The sequence below is a fragment of the Miscanthus floridulus genome, chromosome 11, assembly GCF_019320115.1.
Source record: "Miscanthus floridulus cultivar M001 chromosome 11, ASM1932011v1, whole genome shotgun sequence".
Lineage (NCBI taxonomy): Eukaryota > Viridiplantae > Streptophyta > Magnoliopsida > Poales > Poaceae > Miscanthus > Miscanthus floridulus.
The window spans coordinates 14,492,980-14,503,738 of record NC_089590.1 but is presented as its reverse complement, the minus strand read 5'-3'; positions in this window follow the sequence as shown (position 1 = coordinate 14,503,738).

The following is a 10,759-nucleotide window of genomic DNA, read 5'->3' as shown; positions in this document are numbered from 1 at the left end:
GCTGCGTCACGTGGGACCGCGCGTGTGGACCGCACGAGGCGAATTCGTTTTTTTTTCTTAAGGAATTAGAAATAGTTTTCTGATTTAATTTCTAAGCTGATCCTTGGTAAATCATATAAAATGATGTAGGTGTCCAAAAATTATGAAATAAATTTTCTTAGGTTCCTAAAATTTTTCTCTATCTATTAGTGTATTAAGTTCATAGATATACATGTTGATACCTGGAGCTATTAAGTCATTTGAGAGTGCTTAATATTATTAGGTTAAAATATTGTAGGAATTTTTGTTGTAAATTGGTGATAGCTTTTGTCGTGAAATTTGTATGGTAGCTTCATTGTATTATTATGTGCTCACTGTAATTTTTGTAGCTTTAGAATAGACTAAGCATTAGGGTAGTTAAATGCTCTTTGTTTCAAATATACATTAAATCATTAGTAGAAATAAAGATATATCCTTCATTTGTAAAGCTAGGTGTTTGTTAGTTGAACCCAACACTTTGCTCGGTAAAGATGATAGTTAGCTTAGTACCTTAGTCATTAGAGCTAGCTTAGTAGCTTAGTATGCGTATTCTTAGTTTAGGAGTTCCTATTGCTTAAATGCTAAGTGTTGCATCATCATCGCAAGCATGTAGAGAACGAGTTGGCAGAGATCGTGACCACCGGTGATCATGAGTTTCAAGAGATTGTCTAGGAGTACAAGGAGGAGATTCTTATGTAGGAGGAGGTCCTAGAGCCACCACTGACTGACTCAGCTGACAATGGGCCTACCTAAGGCAAGCCCCGGTGCATAAGCCTTATTTTTTTATAATCACTGTTTATATATGTTATGTGCATTTACTTTATAGGAATTTTATGGAAACCACATGTATAGATATACCTATCCTAAGAGTCTTACTAGTGCAGGTTCAAGTAGCTGCTATGCTTAGGTTTTCGGTAGCGTAAGTAACCTGCCGTTACTCACAATAGGGATTATTATTATTACTCTCATAATAAAATGATGAAAGGAAAAATGGAGACCGGACAAGGATATGCCATGGGTATTGGTGGGTGTAACAGGTTGTGTCCCACGGCCAATGGGGCTTAACTTGGTTACACTGTTTTCCCTGTTCGTGTCGATTAAGGACCGTCTGTTGCTATGGATGGTAGTCAGGTCACAGACTTATTATCCTAAGCACATACTTGCTTATGGGAGCGAAAAGGCTCGTTACGCTCTTGTCATGGGTTCTGGCTCTTTCTAGACCGACTGATTGGAGGCAGGGAAAGGTGGAGGTCTAAGCACCATACTGAGACTGGGTCTCAAGTGTGGGGGCTTGGAGTCCAAGTTTGGACAGGGACCTAGACCCCTTGATAGGAGTGGAATGGGTTGGTCTTGTTTGTGTCTGGGGTACAAACAGAGCATGTGTTTCGGGGTACCCAGCTGGGATACATTGGTTCGCGAATCACCATTTCCATGAGATGGTACGACTTGGCTATGGTCTAGCATTGTAGTAAGAATTGGAAGATGAAAGATGGTAAAATGGTTCTGATTGCTCAGCCTTGCTCAAAAGTAGAATAGATGCTTACCTAGAATGGTTAGCTAATGAAGTAATCACGACTGCTCATATAACTTGATAGTAAGGATGAACTATTAGTAAGGCTTTCCGCAAACAAAAAATAGCAAACCCTTATTGCCTATCATATCCTTGAGAGTCAGGGAAACTATTCCTACTAGTTGGGTAAGTCTTGTGAGTATATTGTGTACTCAGGGTTTATTTACCCTATTGCAGGTGTAGCTTGAGGAGTAGCTCTTGTGTGGAGGATTCTTCTGGTGGGCACAAATGGATCCTTGTACCATTTCCGCTAGATGTTTATTTCAATTCCAGTTGTTTAATTATCACACTCTAAACTCTGGTATTGTAATAAATAATTTCCAAAATTAATGGACTAAGTATTGTAAGCTCATACTCATTATTGGATTCTGGATGTAAAACGTGGATTGTTTTGAGTTCTCCCTTGGGGTGTGCTTGACGGAACTAGTCCAATGTATCTCACTTTTGGGGTGCTTAGTGTCTAGTGGAAGATGAGTGTCGGGTACCAATACTAGGGTACCCAAAGAGGAGTTGATACCCATCAATGCTAATTCATCAGAGTGAACAAGAACACGACTACATTTCTTAGTGGGCCCCGCCTCGTCCAACCACCAAGGCCATGGGCTCCGTTTCATCTGATCGTCCAACCCCTAAGGGTTGGGAATGCCTCAGGCTGACTCCTGAGGGATGGCTCCACCTCACCTGATGTCTGAGAGCCGGCTCTGCCTCGCCCAATGTCTGAGGGCTGTCTCTGCCTGACCCGACCCCCGAGGGTTGGCTCCACCTTGCCCAATGTCTGAGGGCTCTCTCCGCCTCGCCTGACCACCGATGGTTGGCTCCGCCTCGCCCGATGTCTAAGGGCTGGCTCCGTCTCGCCCAACGTCTAGGGTCTAGCTCTGCCTCGCCCGATGTCTGAGGGTTGGCTTCGCCTTGCCTGACGCCTAAGGGTTGGCTCCACCTCACCCGACTTCTAAAGGCTAGCTCTGCCTCGCTCGACGCCTATGACAACATTAACATAGTATCGACCCAGGAATTAGGCGAAGCAGATAAGGCAAGATGCTCAAGTCAACTGCAATATCGAGGACCGTAACCTATGCACCTATAGGACAGTACCGTCAGGCCATGCAGAAGGGTGCTTTGCAACCTTCTAGGCATGTCAGAGCCTGAACAGTGTTGTAGGCGCCAACATTTGCGTTACAGTGTTGTGGGCGCCGTCATTTGCCCTCGGGCGTGGGTCCTTACGGAAGCTCATGACAACCACTACGGTCTAGAAAAAACTCGCATCACCCATAGTAATGGACGTACGATCACTATGCTGCCTGCTCCCTGTATGGTCGCTGATCAGCATGTTGGTCCGCCACGCCGCCCACCGGGGTAGGATGGGATGTGACAACCCGCTGACAATGCCAGGACATGGCATTCTCAGCGGACAGACACCTAGCGTGGCCCTGTCAGGATCAGCAGACATGCGACTAGCGTGGGGCTGTCCTTGTCACCACCTACCATGTCAGCCGGGCTCGCACAGAGGAAAAGGAAGAATTGGCGTCCTTGAAAGACTTCCTTTGTCTCATGTTTTACTCTTTTCTCCCATCTATAATCCGTGCTCTCCCTTGACCTATAAAAGGGAAAGCAGGGCACCCCACTAAGGGTATGGATTCATCACATCACACAACATACCGCATCATAGCAGAACCACTAGCATTGAACCTCGAACACATAGCTGAGCAGCGACCTAGCTCACGATACCTATTCGATCTTTCCATCAGAGACTTGGGACCTGTCCCTCTCTTGCCCATTTGTAACCCCCTACTATAAACTTTTCAGTGCTAATAACACAAGCAGTAGCCATGAACTAGACATAGCAACATTCTACCTAAACCAGTATAAACATTGTCTTTTTAGCACACCATCCAGGGCCAGACGCGCAATAATACAAATTTACTCAGTTGGTGTTTACTGGAAACACCGACTAGTTGGTACGCCAGGTAGGGGCTTTTGCAGTGTCTCAACATTAACATTAGGCCATGGATGGCTAGTCACAGCATCAGCTACATCCTGGGCGCACGCGTGCGCTTTGGGGACTTGGACTTCATCGTCATGGCAGAGGGAGAGCTAGCACGGGTGCCCATTGTCATTCAACCCTTCCACTCCACCAGCCTTGACCCAATCACCGAGATGCTCAAGGAGCTACGGCTGCATGCACCAGAGGCCTGCGCCCCTAGAAGTGGCTAGTTCCTCAACTTCGATTGTGGAAGGTTGGAGCGTCAGCTCGGTGTCTTCCTGGGGCCCCAACCATCCCGGGAGGACCTAAGCCACCTCACCTTCTCATTCGCCAATGTCATGGCACAGCTTATCGGGGGATAGCCATTCTCCTTAGAATACCTCATCTGGAGCACCTCAATAGTGCTCCTGTTCGGTCTTTGCAACACCACAGAGAATGTTGGCCATCTTATGGCGCAGCGCATGATCCCATCCCCCACGAACAACGAGTTCATGGGGGTGATTGAACATGTCGCGGAGTCTTTCCATGACCTCCTCGTAGAGGAGCCAGAGTCACCCTCTAGCTCTAACTCTAGCGGGGGAAGCCATCATCCCTCTCATGAATGCTTCATGACAGGTACCCCCAAGGGACATGTCGAAAGCATCCACGAGGAAGAGGCTAGCCTAGTGAATGACCTCGATGATGAGGCCGAGGGGAGACAGTGGCCCCATCTCGCATGCGGGTGGAGTAGCTAAAAGCCCAACACCGAGAGATCGAGGAAGCACAACTCTAGCTCGAGCAGGAATGCGTGGTGCTTGATCGAGAGATCAAGCGCCACGGAGATGGTCAGCGCCCATGTGCCATGGCCCGCAACATAAACTGGATGATCATCGCCGAAGAAGAAGCCCTCCCTCGCTTTGCCTAGGCAAGCCACAACATCGCCGCTGCAGCGGCCTTGCTCAATGGTCTTCCAGAGGCCACGACGCCCGAGGAGTGGTGAGCCCACCATGAGATTCACATGCAGCTCAAGCATGCGGTGGTGCAGTAGTCCAAGAGCACGTTGTCTCAACAACGCGAGCTCGACACCAGACAGTGCACACCCTTAGAGCACCCCGACAGGGATGCGTCAGTCCACCAAGAGCCACAAGGAGGAAGCCAACACACCATGGTTCTAGTGCATCAGTGTCTCAGCCACAACTGTGATGCACGCAACACCCTCGATGCTTGTAGGCGTACTTATGATGACTTGAGAGAGGGAGCTAGCCACGGCTATCACCCTCGTCGTGGCGGACGCTACAACAGCGGCGAGGACTGAAGCCCGAGCCCCGACCTGCTAGGGCCTCAGGCCTTCGGTCGACACATCCTTAATGTTGCCTTACCGCCAAGGTACCGACCACCAACCAACATCCTGAAGTACTCTGAGGAAACAAACCCTGGGCTATGACTCGAGGATTATCGCCTTGCCTGCCAAGCCGATGGTGTGGATAATGATGATTTCATTAGCCGCAACCTTCCATTGTTCTTGGCCGATTCAGCACAAACATGGTTGGAACACCTTCCATCCAACAGAATCCAAAGTTGGGCAGACCTAAAGGAGATCTTCGTGGGAAACTTCTAGGGCACGTACAAGCACCCTAGAAACCCATGGGATTTCAAGAACTACCAACAGAAGGCTAGAGAAACCCTCCATGGGTACATCCGGCGCTTCTCCTAGCAATGCAATGAGCTACCTAACGTCGCCGACGCCGACGTTATAGGAGCATTCCTGTCTAGAACCACAAGCGAGTCCCTGGTTCACAAGCTAGGATGCAAGGGCCTGTGAACCACTAAGGAACTCCTCGACATCGCCACCAGCCATGCCTCAAGCGAAGAAGCGGTCGAAGCAATCTTTGACCACCTCAAGGGCAAGGCGAGGTGGGACAAGGACACAGGCAAAGGTGTGTCCAATTGTCCCACCAAGAAGAAGAAAAAGCAACAGCGCGAGGGCTCACTCATGGACGCCGCTGACCGTAGGGGTGGTTGGAAGCCTGTGGAGGGCACTCCGAACCACATTAAAAAACTACTCGAGGGGCCATACCCGAACCATGCCTTCCCCATCAAGCTTCTGTACAAGGACTGTGGCCTTATGAAGCGGTTCTTGTCTAGAGGCTCCAACAAAGGGGAGCACGGGAAGGACCCCGACCCTACCACGGATGACGCCAAGGGGAAGGATGGTGGCTTTCCAACACTGGATGGATGCCTCATGATCTTTGAAGGATCAGCGGCCTACGACTCCAAGCACTGCCCGAAGGTCGCGTGCCATGAGGTCTAAACAACCGAACCGGCCACACCTACCTTCCTCTGATGGTTAGAGTCCACTATAACCTTCGATTGGACTAGCCACCCGGAGAGCATCCCGTAACTGGGGAGATACCCGCTCATGGTTGACCCAATCGTCGGCACGAAGTGGCTCACCAAAGTACTGATGGATGGAGGCAGTGGCCTCAACATCATTTACGTCGAGATGCTCAACGCTATGGGCATCGACCGAGCACACATCTGGCCAACCGGAGCGCCTTTCCATGGCATCATGCCTGGAAAGTAGGCCATGCCTACTTGGTAGATCGAATCTAGCCCATCACCTTTGGGGGTCCTGTCCAACTATAGGACGAAGACCCTCACTAGAACTTACCACACCATCCTAGGACGACCATTCTACATGAAGTTCATGGCCATTCCCAACTACACCTACCTCAAGCTAAAGATGTCGGGCCCCAGGTGGGGTCATCACCATCGGCACCTCCTTCCAGCACGCCTACGAGTGTGAGGTCGAGTGCTGCGATCACGCCATAGCAATCATCGCCTCTTGAGAGCTCGCTTCCATCAGGAAAAGGTCATCGAAGAAGTGCCCGACCCCAAGAGGTCGACCTAGGTCTTTCGAGCCAGCAGAAGGCTCCAAGGAGGTCCTCATAGATTCCTAGTAGCCCCAAGGACAAGGTGATGCACATTGGCACCACGCTTTCCTCTAAATAGGAAAATGCGCTTCGTCGACTTCCTCCTCGCCAACAAAGATATCTTTGCGTGGAAACCATCGAACATGCTAGGCATTCCGAGGGAAGTCACCGAGCATGCCTTGAAGATCCTCCTAGGATCCAAGCCCATGAAACAGTGCCTACATCGCTTCAACGAGGGGAAACATAGGACCATCGGCGAGGAAATCGCAAAGCTTTTGGTGGCCGGATTCATCAAGGAAGTATACCACCCAGAGTTATTAGCCAATCCCATTCTTGTATGAAACAAGAGTGGGAAATGGAGGCATGTGTGTTGACTACATGGGTCGCAACAAGGCGTGCCCAAAGGATCTATTTCCTTTGCCATGCATAGACCAAATAGTCGACTCTACCTCAGGGTGCAAAACCCTCTGCTTCCTTGACACGTACTTCGGGTACCATTAAATCATGATGAAAGGGTCCGACCAGCTCACGACATCTTTCATCACCCCCTTCGGATCATTCTGCTATGTCACAATGCCATTTGGTCTGAAGAACGCTAGGGCTACATACCAGCGTTGTATGCTCAAGTGTTTCGGGGACCTCATCGGGTGGACCATTGAGGCCAACGTTGATGACATCATGGTCAAGTCCAAATGGGCTGACCACCTCATAGCCGATCTTGAGTAGACCTTTGCAAAACTCTGAGCAAATGGTGTCAAACTCAATCCCAAGAAGTGCGTTTTCAGGGTCCCGAGGGGCATGCTTCTTGGTTTCATCGTCTTCGAGCATGGCATCTGAGCCAACCTGGAGAAGATCTCAGCCATTACAAGGATGGGCCCAATTCAGATTATGAAGCGGGTACAATGAGTTACAGGGTGCCTCGCCGCACTCAGTCGCTTCATCTCATGCCTCGGTGAATGAGGTCTCCCCCTTCATAGACTTCTGAAGAAGGTCGGCCACTTCAAATGGACGTTCGAGGCCCAGAAGGCACTTGACATGCTCAAGCAGCTTCTGACGAAGCCTCCGATCTTGGTTCCTCCTATCGATGGAGAACCCCTTCTGCTCTACGTCGCAGCCACCACGCAGGTGGTCAACACTGCCTTAGTAGTGGAGCGAGAGGAAGAGGGGCACGCCCTTAAAGTACAGCGCCCTGTGTACTTCATTAGCGATGACCTATCCGACTCTACGACCCGCTATCCGCAAATCTAGAAGCATTGATATGCCATCCTCATCACCAAGAGGAAGCTACGCCACTACTTCAAGTCACATCCAGTGATAGTCATGACGTCCTTCCCCCTCGGCGAGGTCGTCCAAAACTAGGATGCCATAGGAAGAATCGTGAAGTGGGCACTTGAATTGATGGGTCAGGGCATGGCATATGCCTCTCGGAAGGCCATCAAATCCTAGGTATTGGCTAATTTTGTGGCAGAGTGGACCAAGGTCCAAATGACTCCAGCGGTCGTCGACCAAGAGTACTAGATGATGTACTTCAATGGATTGCTGATGAAGAAGGGCGCCGGTGTGGGGCTAGTTTTTGTGTCACCCCTTAGGGTATGCATGAGGTACATGGTTCGCCTCTATTTTCCCTCCTCCAACAATGTGGCCGAATATGAAGCACTCGTCAACAGCCTGTGCATCGCCATTGAGTTGGGCATCCGATGCCTCGATGTCCAGGGGGACTCCCAGCTGGTTGTCGACCAAGTCATGAAGGAATCAAGCTACCACAACACCAAGATGGTTGTATACTGCCGAGAAATCTACCAGCTAGAGGACAAGTTCAATGGCCTCGAGCTCAACCACATCTCGACACACTACAAAGGCAGCATCTGGTCGGGAGCCGGTGCCAACAGGTGTCTTCGCCAGCGACCAACACAAGCCCTCGGTTTGCTACGAGGGGTTGGAACAAGCCAGTGATGGTCCACCCATTCTAGGCTTTGGGGCTGGCCAACCGTCGGCTCCATCCAGCCCTAAAGTCATGGATCTTGAAGAGGACCTAGTGATAGAGCCCGACCCTCCAGTCGACTAGAGGACGCACTACCTCAACTACCTCCTCCGTGATACGCTGCCAACGGACAAGATGGAGGTCTGACGGCTTGCACATCGTGCCAAGTCTTTTGTTCTTGTGGGGAGCGAACTCTACAAGCAAAGTCACACCAGAATCATGCAGCGCTGCATCCCTATCGAACTGGGGAAGCATTTGCTGAGCAATATCCATGGTGGGGCCTATGGTTACCATGCCGCACCCAAAACCTTGGTCGGAATCATGTTCTGACAGGGCTTCTACTAGCCTACCGCGGTAGCCGATGCTGAGCAAATCGTACGCACCTACGAAGGGTGCCAGTACTACGCTCGACAGACTCACCGACCAGCCCAAGTGCTCCAGACGATCCCCATCACCTTGCCGTTCATGGTCTGAGGGCTTGATCTGGTTGGACCACTCAAAAAAGCGCCTAGGGGCTACACCCACTTGCTTATCACCATAGACAAGTTTACCATGTGGATAGAAGCTCGGCCGATCTCCGTGATCAAATTTGAGCAGGCCGCGCTATTCTTCCTCGACATAGTCCATCGCTTCAGAATCCCAAACTCCATCATCATGGACAATGACACGTTGTTCACTGGGAAGAAGTTCCACCGATTTTGCATTGAATATCACATCCACGTCGACTGAGCCTCCATAGCGCACCCCCAAATGAACGGGCAGCTAGAATGCACAAACGGCATAGTCCTACAAGGCCTCAAGCCTAGGATCTTCAATCGGTTGAACAAGTTTGGCGCAAGATGGGTCACCGAGCTTCCTGTGGTGCTCTGGAGTCTAAGGACGACCCCTAGCCAAGACACTAGCTACACGTCATTCTTCATGGTCTACGGTTCTAAGCTGTCCTCCCAACCAACCTTGACTATGGAGCACCAAGGGTCAGGGCGTACGATGAACAAGGAGCCAAGGCGTCCCTCGAGGACGCCATGGACCAGCTGGATGAAGTGCGCGACATTGCCTCCCTCGCTTGGCCAAGTACCAGTAGGCGTTATGATGATTCCACAGCCGTCGAGTGCTTGATTAGGCCTTCAACGTCAGAGACCTAGTTCTTCGCCTCGTCCAGAGCAACAAGGACCACCAAAAGCTCTCCCCGCCGTGGGAAGGACCATATGTTGTCGTGGAGGTGCTTTGGCTAGGCGCCTACAAGCTGAAGACCATCAACGACGAGGTCTTCACCAATGCCTAGAACATCGAACAGCTACGCCACTTAAACCCCTAATAAATGCACACTTTCTCTTATCAGTTTTGTTATCCAACTCCCCGATTTTCAGTGACATCCGACCCCAGCAACGGCAAGGGGTCAGATCTCACTTAGGGCTGATATGAGCATATCTATCCGGCAAACATTCTCTATGCCTGCCCCCTTTTTACTTTAGGACCTAGGAGCTAGGTTTACGGGAACAAGCTTGAGTATAACATGGTCGGACTGCAGGATACCTATGCCCCAGCGGCTACTGGTGTCTTTGCTCACCTAGCGTGATCAGAATTGGCTCGCCCACACTCTAAGCTTTTATGACCTTAACGACGAAAAAGGGTCGGAATGCACTAACTTTTTACACAAAAAGAGGAGAAGAGCTAAAAGGTTGTTTGTTATAACAAAATTGGAAAGCTTGACCATTTGTGACAAGTTTCTCCGCCTAGCTTATCTGCCCAATTAAAATTATTGCGTGGAATGTTCTCATCCTTTATCTCCATAGGAAAGTCTTGCCACAGCAGGTAACACAAGTTGACCAGAGGACTTGGCCACTGCCGAGAAATGGGTAGAGAGCAGATAGGATCCCGCTCATATTCGGTGGAGGCTTCCCGAACCCATCACTCTTACCATCAAGGTAAAACCGGTGCCCAGGCCGATCGAACGGCTCAAAGCCTCTGCCGAGAGACAAACACCCTTACTTTACGCATTAATTTCGCTACCGAGCCTTCGACCCCAGCAACGGCAGGGGGTCGGAACATCGCTCGGGGGCTGACGGGAGTGTCTATTCGCTAAACATTCTCTTTGTCCAACCCCCCCTTACGTTAAAAAAACCTAGAGGCACGGTGTGCAGGACACAAACTTTGAGTAAACCTAGTCGGACCGCTAGGACCCTACGCCCCAGCGACTACGGCGTAGTGTTTTCACATGAGCCGCCTCTACAAATACCTACTGACATAGTGTTTTCACTGCCATAGTGCTCTATTTTTACTGCCAACCATCACCGCTA